Source organism: Mastomys coucha, unplaced genomic scaffold, assembly GCF_008632895.1.
Source record: "Mastomys coucha isolate ucsf_1 unplaced genomic scaffold, UCSF_Mcou_1 pScaffold2, whole genome shotgun sequence".
Lineage (NCBI taxonomy): Eukaryota > Metazoa > Chordata > Mammalia > Rodentia > Muridae > Mastomys > Mastomys coucha.
The window spans coordinates 8319491-8342324 of NW_022196902.1; positions in this window are offsets into that span (position 1 = coordinate 8319491).

Consider the following 22834-nt stretch of genomic DNA (forward strand, 5'->3'; position numbering starts at 1 on the left):
TACAGAATGGCTGAGAAGCACCATCACATTTTTAATGAAATTCCATGTATTTTTCTCATCTTACATTAAAACATATGTGACATGATCAGAAATTTTACTTCCAAAGTGATTGTGATGTATTTAAAATGATAATACTATTTAGGTATTATTGGCTTTTGTGATGCCCAATCAATGTAAGACATAGAAAAATCCATCAATATATTTGAATAGATTAAATGTATTAGTAGAAATATAATCATCATCATGAATACTTTCATTATTAGATATTACATGATAATGATAACATGTTCAATACTTTTATTTTGGAACCAAATGGGTAAAACCTCACGTTGAAGGACAATATCAGGTCATATCATATACCAAGAATATTTTCATCTTACTTCATAAATATATTTTCTTATACCTACTGGTGGAAGAAATACATGCTTTAAGTAAATATTTTTATTTTGTTTTTTTCTCAGATATTTCAAAATATTTCCTTGTTTTAATTTCTCCTGTTTTTCTGTACTTTCAATCTTTTAGACATACAATATTTTCTGTTCTATAGTTTTAGGTATTTATAATGTGTGAATCATTGTAATTCCATTTTAATTTTCTTTACTTTATGTGTATTGCATATGTGTGTATGTGTTTTTTGGGCATCATACTCAAGTCTTCATGCTTTGGCTGCAAGTGTCTTTCTACTCTGAGTCATCTTGTGCATTCACCTTCATTTTTGTGCATGAATTCTTTTTTATTAGATGTTTTCCTTATTTACAATATTTCCTTTCCCAAGTTCCCTTCCCCCAACATACCCCCCCCCAAAAAAAGGAAAAGAAAAGAAAAGAATAAAACAAAAACTAAAACAAACCCCTGTTCCCTTCCCCCGCCCCCTGCTCACCACCCCATTCCCTCTATATGAATATTCCCTAAATTCAATTTCTCCCCCCACAATTGTGTTAGTTACCCGAGAATTTTTTCACTGCATTTTGGTTACATTAACTCTCTTCTACACCACACAAATCCAACCCCTACTCTTCTACCCTCCCAACTTTGTGCCTTTTTAAACATTGTATTTCCATCAATTTCAATGTGTCATGCCAATATACAAATGGATGGGGTTGCCTTCAATGAAATATGGTCAGCTTTTCAATGTCTACATACTGAGAATGTATAATTCCAAAAGTATAGTTCACATTAAATATACAGCTATCAAGAACAGCTTTGCATCTTGAAGCAAGAAGAAATATAGTATTGTACTAAGAAGTGAGAAGTATTTTCTAAGTGATTAATGAAGGGCAATAATGGAAACAACCCAGTATAGCCTACTTCTGGGAACACTGTTAAATTTCTTCCTCAGTAGTCCATTTCTGACACAGGCTTTCAATGATATTGAAGTGCCTTGGCTGATGTTCTTGTTTATCAGTTTGATTGTAATCTGGCCAATTTGTTTCTGAAATGCTGTGTAATGACTTCTAGGTTACGTCAAACCTTGTTGCATGTAATTATTGGCTTCACTTTTTCTGATGATATTCACAATAACATTTGTCTTTGAGGTAAATGAAAATTCAAGTTGTTTAAAAATAGTAAGTATATTTTGAAAATAAATGTTACGATTTCTGGAAATTTTTAAGTTAAAAAACCATCCCTTTGCTAAAAAGAAAGAATTCATATTGTATATGCATATTATTTTTAATAAGCAAAATTTCATTGTAATGAATGAGACCTTTGTACCGTTTTACCCAAAGCAATTTTGTGTAATAAGAAAAATTCCTTAGAGGTAGTCTGTAATGGAACTTAACATCAGCTCAGTAAATTGTTTCTCTATTTCTTCTGAAATGAGAATTTAAAAGAAGTGAATACAAATGAAGGCATAATGAATACAAAATGTGGAGCTGCTGTTAATGACGAGTCATTTTTAAAAGTAAGACAAAAATGTAGTTATATCTTCACACCAAGTCATTTATAAAGGATGCTGGGTAGAATTCTCCAGGACTAAATTATTTGAAAACTCTTGTTAATGATGAATTTATTTAGAACAATAGAAATTTTAATAGCTGAAGAACAAAATGTGTGTTGAGTAAAATAACAATCCACCCTCCCACTTTCCATTTATCTGACTATCTACACTGCTCCACAGCCCAGGTTTATGTGGTATTCATTCCTAATTGTAGATATTCTTAAAGCAGTCACCTCTTTATATCTGTGTGCTCATTCATCCCATTTCTCATGGTGTTTTCTCTCATTATGTAGATGGTTAAATTTCTAACACCTTTCTAGAAGCTGGATGGAAACTTTGAAGGGTCTCAATTTGAGAACATTATTCATTTCTGTGATAGAATTTTCTCTTACCCATCTAGTGGCATATTATATTACATTAGCATATATGAATTACTTGGTGAATTAACAAGAAAGGTCTTCATTTTAAAATAATTTCTTGACTCTAAGTTATATAATAACCTTACAGGCATATGTATCCTTCTAGTAGTTAAAATAGGACCAAGGATAATTGTGTTTGAAAATTTCCCCATCAATTAAATGCCATATATGAGCAGGTAATGAAAACTCTCTCATCCTTTGTCAGAAAAGTGGTGTGAATTTTCTTCAAATTACCCTACAATTTCATTATTGAATGTATTTTTCCATCATGTTCTAATTTGACAAAATCTATCTATCTTTCTATCTATCTATCTATCTATCTATCTGTATCATATATATATATATATATTATATATATCATATATATATACATGAGATATAATTTTTGTGTATATGTCTGAGGTGTATGCTACTATGTCTGTTTGAATATACAGTTGAGTATGTGTTATTACATGTTGGCGCATCTTCTGGATATATGCCCAGGAGTGGTATAGCTGGGTCCTCTAATAGTCCTATGTCCAGTTTCTGGAGGAACCGTCAACTGATTTCCAGAGTGGTTGTACCAGTTTGCAATCCCACCAGCAATGAAGTAATGTTCCTCTTTCTCCACAACCTCTCCAGCATCTGCTGTTACCTGAGTTTTTATCCTAGCCATTCTTACTGGTGTGAGGCAGAATCTCGGGGTTGTTTTGTTTTGCATTTCCCTGATGACTAAGGATGTTGAACATTTTTTAGGTGCTTCTCAGCCATTCGGTATTTCTCAGGTGAGAATTATTTGTTTAGCTCTATACCCCATTTTTAATAGGGTTATTTGTTTCTCTGGAGTCTAACTTCTTGAATTCTTTGTATATATTGGATATTAGCCCTCTATCAGATATAGGAATGGTAAAGATCTTTTCCCAATATGTTGGTTGTAGTTTTGCCCTATTGACAGTGGCTTTTGCCTTACAGAAGCTTTGCAATTTTATGAAGTCCCATTTGTCGATTCTTGATCTAAGAGCATAAGCTATTGGTGTTCATTTCAGGAAATTTCCCCCTGTGCCTATGTGCTCAAGGTTCTTCCCCACTATCTTTTCTATTAGTTTGAGTGTATCTGGTTTTATGTGTAGGTCCTTGATCCTCTTGGACTTGAGCTTTGTACAAGGAGATAAGAATGGATCAATTTGCATTCTTCTACATGCTAACTTGAACCAGCACCATTTTTTGAAAATGCTGTCGCTTTTCCACTGGATGGTTAAGTGGCCATAGGCTTATGGATTTATTTTTGGGTCTTCAGTTCTATTCCATTCATCTACCTGCCTGTCACTGTACCAAAACCATGCAGCTTTTATCACAATTGCTTTGTAGTACACTATGTTCACAGCAGCCTTATTTATAATAACCAGAAACTGGAAACAACCCAGATGTCCCTCAACAGAGGAATGGATACAGAAAATGTGGTACATCTACACAATGCAGTACTACTCAGCTATTAAAAACAATGAATTATGAAATTCTTGGAGAAATGGATGGGCCTGAAGAATATCATCCTGAGTGAGGTAACCCAGTCACAAAAGAACACACATGGTATGCACTCTCTGATAAGTGTATATTAGCCCAGAAGATAGGAATACACAAAGTACAAACCACAAACCACAGGAAACTCAAGAAGAAGGAAGACCAAAGTGTGGATACTTCGTTCCTTCTTAAAAGGGGGAACAAATTACCCATGGAAAGAGTTGTAGAGACTAACTATGGAGCAGAGACTAAAGGAAGGACAATTCAGAGACTGCTTCACCTGGGATTCCTTCACATATTTGATCATCAAATCTAGACACTATTGTGGATGCCAACAAGTGCTGGCTGACAGGAGCCTGATATAGCTGTCTCCTGAGAGGCTCTGACAGTACCTGAATAATACAGAAGTAGAGGCTCACAGCCATTCATTGGACTGAGTACATGATCCCCAATGAAGGAGCTAAAGGACCCAAGGAGCTGAAAGGTGTGTAGCCCCTTAGGACGAACAACAATATGAACTAACTAGTACCCTCAGAGCTCCTAGGGACTAAAATTCCAACCAAGGAGTACACATAGGGGGACTCATGGCTCCAGCAGCATGTGTATAGCAGAAGATGGCCAAATCGGTCATCAATGGGAGGAGAGGACGTTGGCCCTGTGAAGGTTCTATGCCCCAGTGTAGGGGAATGCCAGGGCTAGTAAGCAGGAGGGGGTAGGATGGTGATTAGGGGCAGGGAGTGTGAAAAGGGGATTGTTTTAGTTTTTGGTTTTTTTATCTCATTTTATTTATTTTTTTTGGAGGGAACTTGTTAAAGGAGATATTGTAAATAAAGAAAACATCTAATAAAAAAAGAAAAAGAAAAAATGTCCCTAAATAAACATTAATTTAAAAACTGAAAAAAAAAAGAGATATACAGTTGATGTTTCTGTTGTTCTTACATAATTTGCAAATGTTTGTGGATAAAGAACTAATAAAAATGCATAGATATACCTCTCAGCACATTTTAGGTACTACTGGAGAAGGGGAACAAGATATGGTATGCCAAGATACACTTGAATTACACTATTCTGTTTTACATTAAGCCACAAAGTAAATTATCACATAAGAAGGTCTCTGCTTCAAGTGGGTGAGTGATATGTGACTCATCTAGAACCTACCAGGGAGCTGAGAGAGAAAGATAACAGTGTAGATGGCTCATGAGAAAACACAATAACTAACCCCTCACCTTATAAAATATATTATAGGAATCTCAATCCGGGCTTTAACTATATGTAGAATAGTCTTGCTTAAAGGAAGTGGATGAGAATAAACATGATCACCTCCTAAGTTTTCTACCTCGACATAATGTTTGAGATATTTGTTGTTAAATATTAGGTAAATAATTATCAGGGATGATAACTGCCTCAGCATGAGTGAATGATGTGGACCTTGATGTTTGATGAAGATGTTTTAGTCTGTATTGCATGTAGAAAAACAAACCGATATGATGGACTTTCCTATAAAATCACAGCAAGTATATTAGAAAAGCCAGGTTCAAAGACAAAAAAATCAAAAGTTTAATTTTTAACTGCTCACTACTTGTTTACATTCCAAATTTCTTTTCACATTTACACTGTGGCCTCTAGGGATGTATATTACTTCCTAACATAGTTATTTGTTATTAAAAGTTACTTCCCTCATTCCTTTCAACATAACATGCTAACACCATATTTAAGGAATAATAACTGTACTCCATTTATCATTCTGCATGATAATTTACATCTTTCTTGTGGAGTTTCCTTCTTGAAATATATTTAGTAATTTCTAAGAAATCTGAAGTGTATTAAAAGTATTACTGGTTAATTCTGTGTACAATATATAATAGCCTGGTAGACATTGTGTTTGTTTCACATCTGAGTAATGTTTTACTGCTTCAAGTTTGTCAACCATATGCATTTCAGCATCTACAAGTTACTTTTAAGGTTTTTATCTGAAACCAATTAACTGGTCATTATCACATTATCAACTGTATTCAAATGTTTACTATTTCACCTTATATTTAAATAAATATAACTCCAGATGTCTTTCTGCATGTACCTATAGCTTATGGAACCTATGAATGTAAGCAGCAGATAAAAAAATTATTTGAGAAAAAATTCAAGTTATTCTACACATGCAGTATGAATGGAGGCTTATCATAGATGTATGTGCGTTGGGCTCATATGCACAGGTGTGTCTTGTTTCATTGATGTTTAATTTTTCTTGTGACTATTATTTCAGTAATTATGACATGAAACTACTTGCATGACATTTACACAGTATTGTACAATCTAATTAATCACTAGATCATTAAGAGTATACTAAAGGATGTGAGCATGCAACATGGAAAGAAATCTGCCACATTATACAATGGAGTTGCTTATTCATCATGTTTTGCATATGGGACAATGAAACCACTATATTTGTACATGAAGCATGATGGAATATGGACAGCATGATGATGCTGTACTAAATCCATGCTATATTTTCTCTCTCCACTATTTGTTACACAAGTAGCTGGCTATACAGTACAGGTGGTAGGATACAATCCTTGATGTCCTGAGAGTTCAGAGAAAAGATGATGATTCAAATCCCAGAATGTGATTGCTAGGTACTCTCTAGATGATCGTTCACCTGAGGTATTTCAAATATTTAGGAAAGGGTAATACATCTTTTCACACACACATAGACTCACAAAACTACATGAACATTTGCACTATTGAAAAAAATCTGTTTAAAATGAGAATTTATTATTCATTAAAGTCTTGGTAGATTTCTCAAGAGAACAAGTTTTTCTTGCATCATATTTATGTAAGTAACAAGATGTCTTCATTAAATTTACTTTTTCATATTATGCAGACTTGGCTTATGTATTTTTTCACTCTCATTATCATAAGCTTCGTCTAGTATACTGATATTTGTAGGTGGACTCTTTGCAATATCATAGTTAAAAAGACTAGATCCTTCCCAAATAATCTTTTGATTTGTCATCTTCTTTTCCTAATCACTCTTCTATGTAAAAGTTGCAACAAGACTAATTGGTTTTAAATGCCATGCCTTGTATCTTAAAAAATAAAACCTACATTATATTTTCTTAATTGTTATTATGTTCAATTCATTTTGTTGTTGGGAAATAGTAGACTAATCTATATATGTATCTTTGAACTAATAGATAACTCTTAGAAAATATATATTATTGAATCTCCCTAGTTCCATAAATTCTAACCTTTTATCTTCCTATCTACATATTTGATTCTCACAGACATTGTACCATAATTTTGCTGGAAATTATTTAAATTGTGTCATCTTGCTGTAGATAAGGTAACAATAACAATATTTTACATGTCAATTTGAGAACTATTTGTGTAGATATGTCTTACTCTCCTTAAGGGATTGTCTAGATAAAAGGAAAATAATATTTTTCCTCTCTCCCTTCCTTTGATTCAAGACTAGTTTTTTTATACATCAATTTTTAGTTTAAAACACTGACTAGTGCATTGTCAAAAATTCATTAATATTGTCATTTTTTAGTTGATAATTATAATTAAGGTCCAAAGAACTAAGATGTTGCCACGTGAAATTCAGAAATGTTAAGTTTCATCAGTAATGGGAGAAGATTATGCAGCCAGATGGTAAAATGTCTGGATCATTTTGTACATGTTCTTGGAAGAGTGCCTTGACTTTTGACAAAGATGTTATATGCAAAAATTCATCTCGTTTCAAGTTACTGTTTTTGTTCGTGGATTTATTTGAATGTCAGGAGTCTCCCACATCTACCAATTCATGCAGAAATCTTGGTCCTGACCTTGTGGCATGGGTTTAGGAAGTTGTGGGGATTTGGGGGAAATTGGGTCTGGTTGGCATACATAGGGTCAAAGAGGCCAAGTTTATCATAACTCTGCCTACATAGGAAAACCCCAAGCACTTCCTATTTATGAAACTCTACTCCTCATGCCGAACAGCTCTTGGCCAAAAATGAATTCTGCCTTCTCTCTTACTGGTCCTTCATAGGTATTCTGTTGCAGTCACAATTAAAGAAACTAATGAGTTTGTGTGGCAAGATTTTTTTCTTTCAAATAAGGATGTGGTATTAAAAAGAAGCTTAATATTTAATAGATAAATTATTATGTACCCCAAAATTTAGTAGTACAAAATAATGTACTTCAATCCGAAGTTTTGTTAGACTTAGTAGTTTGCATAAAATGTTTATTGTGTGGTAACTTAAGATAATAGGAACCCATCTAATGATAAATGCAGTTTGACCTGTGATATAAAGATATTTTACATATGCTTATATTCATTTCTGAATCAGCTTTCATATCAACAGTCCTCATATCCTCAATAATATCCTGATGACTCAGGCCAGTAACTGATGTGCTGTTTTCTATGGAGAATTCTGCCTTCAGTGAGAGGTAAGGTCCTGAAATGCTTATGATTGTCAGTTTCTTAGATAGTATATTAATAAACTTGCAGGATATAATGTGATCACTTAATACAATTTGTCATGATCAAAAAATTCCATATTATGAAAGGTACTGTTTTATAATTTACTGAAATCTCACCTCCAAATGTTTTGTAGATACACATTTTCCACAAACCTCTTAGAAAATCTTCCTTTCATGATAATTGAAATAACTTTATTCATTTCCAGATAATAATAATTAAAGAAAGAAGAAAGCACAATATCCTTAAAAAGCTCAGTCTTAATTTAACCATGTTGCTTATTTTACTGTTGTGAATTTTATGCAGATCATTTCCCCTAAAAAAATACTGAATCCATAAATACCTTGCATTCCAATTTTAATTAAACTAATTTAACATCACATAAAAATGAATACCAACTACTAAGTTAAACATAAAGTGCTTTACTATCAAACAAAAAATAATAGAATACATTTTTTGTCTGCTTCAGCCACATTTTTTTTATATTGTTGTTTGTTTGTTTGTTGTTTTGAGCCAGGGTCTCTCTATATAGTCCTGGCTATTCTGGAACATTTTGTAGACCAAAACAGCTTTAAACTCACAGAGATCTACCTACCTCTATATCCCTTTCATGTTCTAAGATCAAATGAATGTGCCAGTACTCGCAGCCAGCATTAACCACTTTCTTGGCATTATCACTTGCATTGAATGTACTATGTTAATATGAGTATACTATTATTTCCTCATTTTCAAATTAATTATATACTTCAACATTTTAAATAATACAATGAATATTAATATTTTATTCAAAAAATTTAAAGCCTGATGCTATTGTTGTTGTTTCATTTTCTCATCTGTGTGAATATATAAGTTAGAATTACTTAAACAGTAATGCAATATAAAAATACTCAAAAATTTTACAATGTAATTATGAAGTCCTAGTAACTTTAAAATAAGGTTTGGTAAATTTTAATAACTCCATGAGTATATCCTGCTGCACCTGTATTCAATTTGATTTTATATCTGACATATGATTCAACATTTAACAATTAAGTAGCTTTTACCGGATTTTGAAGCAATATTTTATATGTTTTTGATATATATTTTATTTGATAGGCCATACATCAAAGAAAATATTACCTATACATTTTTGAGAATTATCAAAGACTGAAGACACATTTATTCATTAATATCTTCACCTTAGTTATAATGAGTGGCAGTCCTGCGGACTAACTTTAAGTGACCCTGTCTCAAACTAGAAACCTCGGTATAAGGTTGTGACTGTAGTTTACCTCTTCTTTTTATGGTTTCGTCTGAATAGTATCCATTGCTAAATGGTACTATTTGCTATTTCTGATTTTCAAATTTATATCATCTCATATTTTATAACTTCCTGCATAACACATCATACTCAAAACATTTCTTTGGTTGATACTTACTCTAGCTGCTTATTTATTTTATTGTTTAGTTTTTTAATCATTGTACTCTGTGATCATATCTTGGTCTATTAATATGCCTTACAAGACTGTATGTTTCAATTGCTGTCTATTTTTCATGTCCCTTAGGTTATTTTTAACTTTGTCAATAATATTGTTCTAATTTCTTTTTAGAATTATACATAGTGAGAACACTGATTTGAATATGCTTTATTACTAGTAAACAAATGCTTTCTAATATGGCTGAACTAATTCATAATTCTACATAATCACACTCTATCATTGACAATATATATTTTAATACCCTTGGGTACTAATGATTACATGCTCTTTACACTGCTTTCTTTGAATTGGTATTTATTTGTTGTTTTAGATGATATAATTGGAAAATATTTCTGTCACTTAATCCTACTTCTCTCTTTATGATATAATGATAGAATTAAGAAACTGTACTGTTGGGAAATTTATTATATGTACAAGATTCTGAATTCATTCTAAAGTAAAGTGCACTGCAGTTAGAATCGAATTTCTAAGAGAATAGAATAAGCTACATATGTTACTAGATGTTCACATAATTGTGATGATGGAAAACAAATTAGAAAAGTTAATACAAAATGTTTAAACATTGTGCATAACCAAACTAAATAATATGAATTTAATATCAATGTGTGATGCAAGTCAGTGGAGTTGTTTTCTCCATATAGATAGTAATAGATATTTTAAAATAAATTTTATTCCTTGCTGATGCCATGTTTATGAATACAATATATTTAAAATATATTCTCTCCAAATAGTTAAGTTTTTATTGGAAGGTACATGACTAATTGTGGATATCAGGATAGAAAAACTAATTTTCAAGTGATAATCACAGTATTCATATGGTATTAATAGCAAAGACTATCTAGCATATTACCTTGATTTGGAGAAAAAAATATCTTTCTGGAAGGGATAATCCAAATTTTATTCAAACATGAATCCTGAGAGAAAACAATAAAAAAGTTTTTTGCCTAAGTATAACGGTCTTATTTGCCCTCTTGAAGCAGTTCTATTTGTGCATAGTGACCAACTTATACTGAGGAAGAAATCACATGCAAATTTACCACCCAGTGGCCACAATACAAAAATAACAATATATCTTAGACCTATCAAAGTTCACAGAATTTTGTTTTGGGTATCACAGAAAAATACTGGTAACTCCTAAAATACAGGGTTATTTAAGATTTTTTAAACTCTTTTCTTTAGTATTCATGTGATGGAGGTTTATTTGGGTACAATGTAATAATGGTGAAAATGAAGGTTATTATTAAGCCTACAAAAGAGACACTATGTTAGATTATAATATTATAAGAGTTAAATGAATTTTATAAACTTTGGATTATAAACTTTTTTCTTGCAACTGCTCATTGTATTCTTTATATTTGCCAATATTTTATTTTCATTCCATTTTTCATTTTATTCTATATACTTTTAGAAATCTTGATTTCTGGTGTGAATCACTTATTATTCAGTAGTATGTTGTTAAAACTTTTGAGTCTGTATATATTCTGTACATTTTCTTGTTATCTTTTCCATGGTGATAATAAAAATAATACAAAGAATTATTTCAAATTTCATGACTTATTAAGACTTGCTTTATGCCTTAATATAATTGGCAGGAGGAAATTCTATGGAGCTCTGAGAGTGTATTCTCTGCCATGCTTTAATAGGATGTTTGTATATACCTATTAAGTCCAAGTGACCTATAATATTATTTAAATCAAAACTTGTTCCATATGTTTCTAAGGTGATATGAATGTGAATGGAAGGATAGTGGGGATACTACTCTCTAAGCATGGATAAGTAATGAGTCATAGTTAGGCAGAGAGACTAGGAGCATGCTGCAACACAAACAAAAAATGCATGATTATGCCATTGGGAAACATGCTGTTTTTAAAGCTAAGTTTAAAGTATCAGAATCTAAATATTGAGAGACTTGAAGTCATAGCACTTTATGTTCAGTTCTTTTGCCCTTTAGTATGAAATTATAAAATCAACTCTTGATAAACACTAATGTGTAAAATGAAGATATTACATCTCATAAGAAAACTGCCAGAGAGTAAATGGTTCCTATCCTTCTTGTAAGATTTTGTATAACCAAGGAGTTCAGAATGAATTCATGATCTACTAGAAACTGGAAGTAATATGTATTATCTGTTGTATGAAACTCATGAAAGCTGGTTGACAGCATCATGATGTTGCTTACTAATTTTATGAGGAATCTATACTAATGTATATAACTATGGGAAAAGAAGGTATAGATAGATAGATAGATAGATAGATAGATAGATAGATAGATAGATGAAGTCTTCGTGACTGCTTTGAAATCTTCAGTCTTGCAGCATTTAGATATAAAATCATTGAAGAGAGCCTTCTATCCTTCTCATTCATCATTGTCTCCCCAAAACCAAAACAATGCTGAAAAAAATACTGATTCCCCATGTTAGTTGCGAGTAATACTGTTCCATCTCTACACTCAATTAAAAATGCCTATGACCTGCAGATTCAATCAGGAATACCAGCTCCATTGTGTTCTGTAGATGAATCATCACTGAGAGAACAATTTAACTTTAAATTTAGAAACACATTTGATCTTGGTCCTCTAAAATATATGACAAACACCCATCATAATTCTTACTATTTCTTCAGAGACTGTTCTAAATGAAATCTGTCATCATGATACTGTTTCTCTAAATGAATGGTATGCTGTTGTCTCTATTATTTTTGTACCAAATAGCTTGGGTGAAACCACTTATTAAAGACATTAACTCTGAGCTGTTTGGAATTAATTTTAATTTTCACTATTTCTTATCTAATGAAATATATCACTAATTATATATCAAATAATTTAATTAATAAAATATCTAATGCAGTATATTATTTTATATTTTAATTTGCATTATTACTTTTATTTATTCTTTATTTATTTTTTTATATCAGTACAGAGTTTCATTATGTAGTTCACGATGTCCAGGAACTCACTATGTATCCCAGGCTACACTCAAACTCAGAGAGCTCGACCAGCCTTTGTCTTCTGAGTGCTGAGATTAGGAATGTGCCTCTTATTCAGGATTTATTAATTCATTTTCAATTTTAGAACCTACAGCTATTTTTTCTTAATAAAACTGCATAAAACTCTGGACCAAGTGCTGCCAGTGGGAGGAAGACACTCAGAGGTCCACCTGCTACCCTGCCATTCAGATAGTAAACAGTATCATGTGCAAATATATGGTGGAAAGATAGAAGAGAAAATGCAGCAGAACTGTTTGAGCACCGTGGAGAGAGTCAGAAGTACAGACACAGTGGTAAAGGAGAGTAGCATGATGTGAAGAGCCTACACTGTCACCTGAGGCCTTGGTGAAGTGCTGGCTTATGAATCACCTGAGGGTAATGTTTAAGTTTATGGCCATGTAGCAGGGGATCTGTGTCTTGTAGCTCATATTACCATCAAAGGCCAAGGAGATATCCCTGGTCTGGGCTGACTACTTGTTCATGTCTATATCCAAAGGCTTAGCAGAGCTTCCCACATCCCTCATTGGCAGCAAAGATCTCTGGCCTTGTTTCTTACCTAGGCATCACCGTAGAGCTGGTGGCAGTGGAAAAGGTGAGACATTCCAGAGGGCCTGAGCATAGGAGATTTGAACTGGCCATTTATCTACCCTGTGGCAGTCTGTTGTAGTCTCTAGTAGGTTGTAAAGCTTACCTAGAGGTCATAAGAGCAATCTCTGCAGCAGAAGTGAGAGTGAGACCAGCAAGTCACCTGAGCAGCATAGTAGAGCTGGCCATGATGGGTGACCTGTCATGGGTAACAATGAGCCAGCCTTATTGTATGAGAGCAAAACCCTTATGTAGGCTGTGCCATTTGGTAAGCTATCCAAGGAAGTGCTGGAGAGCTCAGCCTGGTAGTGCCAGTGTGAAAAAGCTGGTGTGTTGACCAACTTAGCTACAACCCAGGCTCAGATATAGGGCTTTGAATATGCCCACCATAACATCAACGCCACTTATGAAGTACTAGAGAATGTGAACAGTCTGGTCCTGAAGATCCAAAGCTGTTGAATCTCTATGCTGTAGAGCAACAACAGGGCATCCAAGAGAAGAATTAGTAAGGATTCAACATTGATAGTATAGCAGAAGATAGAGGCTGTAAATCACACTGAAAACTCATTGCAGTGAACATTTGTAATTAATGAATTGTGGACAAAAGGGTATACTGTGGGACACACTGTGACACACTACATCTTCTGTGATGATATTCTTGTTTTGTTTCTGATTTGTTTTTTTTGTTTATTTGTTTGTTTGTTTGTAGAAGAAGATGCAAGGGTAGAAGGTAGGTAAAAAGGAATGGGGGATGAGTGGGATCTGGGAGAAATATGTCAAATTCATAAAGAATAAGATTTTTAGAAATTTGAATAAAATTTAATTATTTTTTATAATCACATTTAAATATCATATTCATAGTAAGACATAAACACAAATAACATTACAGAGACTGGACAGGTCATATATACATACTATGTTCATCTATGTTCATAGAAGCTTTATTCATAATAGCCAGAAACTGGAAAAACTTAGATGTCCCTCAACTGAAGAATGGATAAAGAAAATGCAGAAACAATCTACATAGTGAAACACTTTTCAGCTATTAAGAACAAGGACATCATGAATTTTGCAGGCAAATTGATGGAACTTGAGAATATCATCCTGAGTGAGGTAATCAGTACCAAAAGGACATTCATGGTATGCATTCACTTATAAGTGGATATTAGTCAGAAAATAAAAGATGCCATGCTACAATCCACAGAAAAAAAGAAGCTAGCCAAGAAGGAAGGCCCAAGTGAGAATGCTTGAATCTCACTAAAAAGAGGAAAGTAAATTGTCATAAGAGACAAAAGGAGAGATGGAACTGGAAAGGAGAGGGGATTTTGAGGGGAATGGGGTTGGTTCAGGATCAGGTGTAGGGAGGTACAGGAGAGATGGCCAGATGGTCATGAGAATCAATGGAAATCTGCAACTAACAGGGGTAGAAGGTAGGAGTATCTTCAGGCCTAGACATCAACCTGGGATAAGAGAGGTTCCCAAGAATCAATGAGGGTGACCTTACCTGTGACTCACAATATTTGGTGTATGAAAACTGAAGAGGACATCTCCTGTACCCAGGTAGGAATTCCAGTGGAGTGATAGAGACAACAACTCACCCACAAAATTTTCAATATAAAAGTTATCCTGTCTACAAGAAATGCAAGCACTGGGATGGAGCAGAGATTAGGGAATGGTCAACCAATGACTGACCCAATTTCAGACTCATCTGCAAGCCCTAATCTTTGACATTTTTACTAATATTCTGTTATTCATGTAGACAGGAGACTGGCATGGCTGTCCTCTAAGAAGCTCTACCCAGCAGCTTACTGAGATAGATGCAGACACCCACAGCCAAACAATGGTGGAACTTGGGAACTCTTATGGAAGAATAGGAGGAAGTATTGCAAGTCCCAAAGGGAATAAGAACTCCACAGGAAGACCAACAGAGACAACTAACCTGGATCATTAGAGCTCTCAGATACTGAACCACCAATCAATGAATATATACAGGCTGAACCTAGGCCTCCCCACCACATATGTAGCAGATGTACAGCTTGGTTTTCATGTGGGTCCCGAACAACTGGAGCAGCGGCTACCCAAAAAGTTGTTGCCTCTACATGGGATTTGTTCTTCTAGTTGGGCTACTTTGCCTTCCTTGATGGGAGAGAAAGCACTTAGCCCCACAGAGACTTGATGTACTAGGAAGAGGGGATACCCCAGGGAAACCCCAGTTACTCACAGGCGATGGGGTTAGGGTTCTGGTGACCAGGAAGGGAGCGATGAGAAGAATGTAAAGTGAATTTGTTAAAAAAGAAAAAGACGCAAGTCTCAACATGTTAAATATGTTAGACTGTTATATCTTAGATTATCCTATCTATATGGATTTCTCCTATATTATCCTTCACTGTGTAAGAGCACCATGGTTTGTCAGAATCCTTAATGGCAAAGACAAAACATATGAAGTGGAAAATTAAGGGTTGTTTGGAAAGTTAGTTGGATGATGTTTTGTTATGGCAAACATTTGAAAGAACATTTAGATGAATCAGACACAGGCGAAAGGATGTTCTGCTAAACAAGCATGTGAAAGGACATTTAGTCAAAGATTCTTTGCTAATGATGGGCATATATTGGTTTGTCTTATATTACATTTTTCAGGACTCCATAGAGAGAAACACACCACAAAAGTTCTGGTGGTTTGCAGCAGTTTCTTGCCACTAATGCAACCTCAGGCTGATTGTCACTGTGGTGTCAGCTGAGGTAGATGCACTGCTGAGGCAAGGCATGTGCTGAAGCAACACATGTGGAGGACATATGATATTTGGAGGGCATAAATAGGACTTGGTGGGCAATGAGACAGTCTGAGCTTGGCTTGCTTATCTTTGCTGATCTTTGCTTCCCTGACAGAGGCACCTTAGAGAACTGCTCTCTCCTGTTGATTTATGCTGAGGCTGAGGCCTGGCTCTCTCTTCTAGGTCATGCAGATTCATGTTTGCTGCGGATTCATGTTTGCTATGCTGACTCTACAAAACTGGTCTGCTCGTGTGTCTGTGAAATGTTTGCAAGTGGATCTAGCTGCTGCTGCTGACCTGTGATCTGAACTGTCAATTTCCAGACAAAACAGAAGGGAGTTGCTCCAAAGAACCTTTCTCACAAGGTCCACCTCCCTGTAACTTTTCTTTCCCACTACCTTTGGTGGGTGCTGGAATAAGATGTAGGTTAAAGCATGTAAGAACCATCACTAAAAATAAGGTTTGAAAGAATTAAAATTACAAGCATATGAAAGCTTCAATGAATTATTTCTAAAATGCAGTACTAAAATAAAAAAACTAAATAAAATTCTGCAAATCAAAGCACATTAAGGCATTGACTTTAAAAGATTGTTAGTATATTCCGGAAAACTGAGAGAGGATTAAATGAAGTTGAAAATGACTTACTAATATCAATTGCAAATAAATATGAATGGAAGGGATTTTGAAAGTGGGAGGTGAAGAACAAGAGTTGTAGGACAGTGTTATATATATTAACATGCATGGTAACCTATTTGTCCAGGCCTTTCTGCTGGGGAAGACTCCTAGTTGGTCTGCTCCCCTGAAGACACCATATCCCTAACCATTCTAGAAGACCCACTGCACTCAGAGCAGTTGATTAGAACCATCTCCCTTCTACCCCCCTCCCCTGAGTCCCAGATCTGTTGCTGGGAGACTGGTGCATTTGGGATCCATCATGCACCAAAATCCCTACCCTCCCAAATACCACTTCCCAAATACCATCCCTCTCACTTACCTTCCACCCCTTCTACCTGGTCTTTCTGCTGGACAGACCCATAGTTGGTCTGCTCACATAAAGACACCATATTCAGACTTATCTTAGAGAACCTGCTGCACTCAGAGCAGTTGAGCAGTTGAGAAACTGCTGCACTCAGAGAAGTTGAGGATCCATTGCACTCAGAGCAATTGGACAACAGCTTGACTGCACTACTGAAGACCAAAGAGTTTGAAGACCTTCCAGGAAATCTACTGCAGCCAGGGCAACAGTTCAGGAGCTTCTCTGCCCCTGTGAAGAGATCCAAGTTGGAAAGCCCCACAGGTGGTCTCCTACAGCCAGCACTGCAGTCTTACAGGGATACCTGAAGTAACCCAGGGACAAAAGAAGAAGACTCCAGACAGTCTCCCAGACCAGCAAACACCAGGCATATCAAGAAGGCAAAAGGCAAGCACAAGACCATAAGCAACAGAAGCCAAAATACCTGGTCATTATCAGAACCCAGTTCTTCCACCACAGCAAGACCTGAACACACCTGAAAATCAGAAATCTGTCCTCAAATCCAATCTCATGAATATAATAGAGCCCTTTAAGGAGGATATCAACAACTCATTGAAAGAAATACAGGAAAGCACAGATAATCAGGTGAAGAAATGGAATAAAACTATCCAATACCTAAAAGTGGAAGTAGAAACAATAAAGAAAATACAAATGGAGGCAAACCTAGAAATGGAAACCCTAGGAAAGAGATCAGGAATTACAGGTGTAAGTTCTATGAAGAAATAGAAGAGAGAATCTCAAGTATAGAAGATACTGACAATTGACACAATTGTCAAAGAAAATTCAAACATAAAAAACTCCTAACCCAAAGCATCCAGGAAATTCAGGACACAATGAAAACACCAAATCTAAGAATAGTTGGAATAGAGGAGAATGAAGATCCCCAGCCCAAAGGACCTGAAAATATCTTCAACAAAATCATAGAAGAAAACTTCTCCAATCTAAAGAAAAAGAGGGCCAAAAAGGTACAAGAAGCCTATAGGACACCAAATAAATGGGACCAGAAAAGAAAATCCTCCAGTCATATAATTATCAAAACACTAAATGCATAGAACAAAGAAAGAATGTTGAAAGCAGCAAGGAAAAAGAGACAAGTAACACATAAAGGTAGACTTATCAGTATTACACCAGACTTCTAAATAGAGACTATGAAAGCCAGAGGAGCCTGGTCGGAGGTCATGCAGGCTCTAAAAGAACATAAATACTAGCCCAGGTTACTATAACCAGCAAAACTCTCAATAAACATAGATGGAGAAAACAAAATATTCTAGGACAAAACCAGAGTCACACAGTATCTATCTACCAATGCAGCTCTGCAGAGGATGCTTGAAAGAAAACTCCAATACATGGAAGGTGCCTGCACCAATGAAAGAGCAAGATATTAAGCATCTCACAAGAAAGTTAGAGCAGCGAACCACAAGTATATAATGCTACCTACAAAAAGAAAAACCCAAAAAAACAAACATACAAACAAACAAACAAAACATATCAGGAACCAATAGTCATCTCTCTTTAAGATCTCTCAATATTAAAGGACTCGACTCACCTATAAAAAGACATAAGCTAACAGACTGTAAAAGCAAACAGGATCCAGCATTTTGCTGCATTCAAGAATCACACCTCAATAACAAAGACAGGCACTATCTCAGAGTAAAAGGATGGAAAAAGTTTATCCAAGGAAACAGTCCCAGGAAACAAGTAGGAGTTGCCATCCTAATAATCCAATAAATTAGACTTTCAATCAAAAGTTATCAAATATGATGAAAAAAGACACTTCATATTAATCAAGGGGAAAATCTACCAAGAGAAAGTCTCAGTTCTGAACACCTATGGCTCAAATGCAAAAGCACCCAAGTTCATAAAAGAAGCTTCACTGAAGCTCAAGACACACATTGAACCCCACACATTAATAGTGGGAGATTTCAACATCCCACTCTCACCAATGGACAGGTCATTGAAATAGAAACTAACAGAGACAAAGCAAAACTAAGAGAGGTTATGAACCAAATGGATTTAACAGATATCTACAGAACATTTCACTCTAAAACAAAAGAATACACCTTCTTATCAGCACCTCATGGTACCTTCTCCAAAATTGACCATATAATTGGTTTCAAAACAGCCCTCAACCTATACAAGAAAACTGGAATAATAGCATGCATCCTATCAGATCACCATGGCCTAAGGCTGATTTTCTATAACAGCAAAAAACAACAGAAAGCCCATATATATGTGGAAACTGAACAATTCTTTACTCAATGATAACTTGGTCAGGAAAGAAATACAGAAAGAAATTAAAGATTTCCTGGAATTTAATGAAAATGTTGACACATCATACCCAAACCTATGGGACACAATGAAAGCATTGCTAAGAGGAAAGTTCATAGTACTAAGTGCCCTGGTAAAGAAAATGGAGAGTTCTTATAGTAGCAACTTAACAGCACACCTAAGAGCTCTAGAACAAACAGAAGGAAACTCACCCAAGAGGAATAGAAGGCAGGAAGTAGTCAAACTCAGGGCAGAAATCAACCAAATAGAAACAAAGAAAACAATACAAAGAATCAGGAAAATCAAAAGCTGGTTCTTTGAGAGAATCAACAAGATAGATAAACTCCTAACCAAACTAACTAAAAGGCCCAGAGGCAGTATCCAAATTAACAAATTCGTAAATGAAAATGGAGATATAACAACAGAAATGGAGGAAATTACAAAAAATCATCAGATCCTACTATAAAATATGACACTCATCAAAACTTGAAAATCTATATGAAATGAATGGTTTTCTAAACAGATGCCATATACCAAAGGTAAATCAAGAGCAAGTACACTGAACAGGCCCATATAGCTCAAGGAAATAGAAGAAGTCATTAAAAACCTGCCAACTAAAAAAACCCCAGGGCCAGATGGATTTAGTGCAGAATTCTACCAGACTGTACTGGCTAGTTTTGTGTGTCAACTTGACACAGGCTGGAGTTATCACAGAGAAGAGAGCTTCAGTTGGGGAACTGCCTCCATGAGGTCCAGCTGTGGGGCATTTTCTCAATTAGTGATCAAGGGGGTAGGGCCCCTTGTGGGTTGTACCATCCCAGGGCTAGAGTTCTTGGGCTCTATAAGAGAACAGGCTGAGCAAGCCAGTAAAGAACATCCCTCCATGGCCTCTGCATCAGCTCCTGCTTCCTGACCTGCTTGAGTTCCAGTCCTGAATTCCTTTGGTGATGAACAAGCCATTCCCTCCCCAACTTGCTTCTTGGTCATGATGTTGTGCAGGAATAGAAACCCTGACTAAAACACAGACCTTCAAAGAAGAACTAATACCACTTTTCCTCAAACTATTCCATAAAATAGAAACAGAAGGAATACTATCTAACTCATCCAATGAAGCCACATTTACTCTGATACCTAAATCATACAAGGACTCAACCAAAAAAGTGAACTTCAGACCAAACTCATGAATATCAGTGCAAACATACTTACTAAAATTCTTGCAAACTGAATCAAAAAACGCATTAAATCCATCGTTCACCACGATCAAGTACAGTTCATTCCAGTGATGTAAGGTTGGTTTAAAATATGAAAAATCCATTAATGTAATCTACTATATAAGCAAACTCAAAAAAAATCACATGATCATCTCCTTAGATGCAGAAAATCATTTGACAAAATACAACAACCCTTCATGTTAAAAGTATTGGAGAGATCAGGAATTCAAGGCCCAAACCTAAGCATAATAAAAGCAACTTACTCAAACCAACAGACAATATCAAATTAAATGGAGAAATACTTGAATTAATCACACTGAAATCAGGGACAAGACAAGCATGCCCACTCTCCACTATCTATTTAATATAATACTTGATATCTTAGCTAGAGCAATAAAACAACAAAAAGAGATTAAAGTTATACAAATTGACAAAGAAGAAACATATCACTATTTACAGATGATATGATAGTATATATAAAAAAACCCAAAACATTCTACCAGAGAACTTCTCCAGCTGATAAAAAACTTCAGCAACATGGTTGGATATAAAATTAACTCAAATAAATCAGTAGCCTTCTTTATACAAATGATAAACAGGCTTAGAAAGAAATTAGAGATACACTCCCTTCACAATAGCAAAAAATAATATAAATATCTTGTGGAAACTCTAACCAAACAAGTGAAAAGCCTGTATGACAATAACTTCAATTCTCTCAAGAAAGAAATCTAAGACCTCAGAAAATCGAGAGATCTACCATGCTCATGGATTGGCAGAATTAACATAGTGAAAATGCTCATCTTACCAAAGGCAATCTATAGATTCAAAGCAATCCCCATCAAAATCCCAACACAATTCTTCAAAGACATGGAAAGAGTAATTCTCAAATTAATCTGAAAAGGCAAAAAAAAATAGCAAAAGCAATTCTTAACAATAAAAGAACTTCTGGGGTAATCACCATCCCTGATCTCAAACTTTACTATATAGTAATAGTGATAAAAACTGCATGGTATTGGTACAGAGACAGACAGGTTGACCAATGGAATAGAATTGAAGTCCTCGAAATAAATCCACACAATTACAGTCACATGATCTTTGACAGAGATGCCAAAAATATACAATGGAAAAAAGAAAGCATCTTAAATAAATGGTGCTGGTCTAACTGGCTGCATGTAGAATGACAATAGACCCATATTTGTCACCTTGTACAAATCTCAAGAACACGTGAATCAATGACCTCAACATAAAACTAGATATACTGAATCTAATAGAAGAGAAATTGGGAAAGTGCCTTGAACTCATTGGCACAGGGGAAAATTTCCTAAATAGAACTTCAATGGCTCAAACTCTAAGATAAAGAATTGATAAATGGGACTCATGAAACAAGAAAGATTCTGAAATGCAAAGGACTAGTCAATAAGACAAAACTGCAACCTACAGATTGGGAAAAAGATTTTCACTAACCCCACAAATGATAGAGGGCTAATATCCAAAATATATAAAGAACTCAAGAAGTTATTCACCAAAAAATCCAAACAACCCAATCAAAAATGGGGTATATAACTAAACTGAGATTTCACAACTGAGGAATCTGGAATGACTGAGAAGGAACTAAAGAAATGTTCAAAGTCTTTAATGATCAAAGAAATGTGAATCACAATGACCCCATGATTCCATCATACACCAATCAGAATGGCTAAGATTAAAACCTTAGGTTTTAACACATGTTGGCAAGGATGTGCAGAAAGAGGAATACTCCTCCATTGCTGGTGGGATTGCAAACTGGTCAATAGTTCTAGAAATCAATCTGGAGGTTCCTTAGAAAATTGGAAATAAATCTACCTGAAGACCCAGCAATACTACTCTAGGGAATACACCCAAAAGATGCCCCACCATGCCATGAGAGCAGCTTGTTCCACTGTGTTCATAGCAGCCTTATTTTTGTTAGCCAGAAGCTGGAAACAATCCAGATATCTCATGACAGAAGAATGGATACAGAAAATGTGGTTCATTTACACAATGGAATACTACTCAGCTATTAAGAATGAGGGCATCCTGAGTTTTGCAGGCAAATGGATGGAACTAGAAAATATCATTCAAAGTGAGGTAACTCAGACAAAAAAATGATATGCATGCTATGTACTCACTAAGTGGATAGTAGCAAAAAGAAGAAGAAGAAGAAGAAG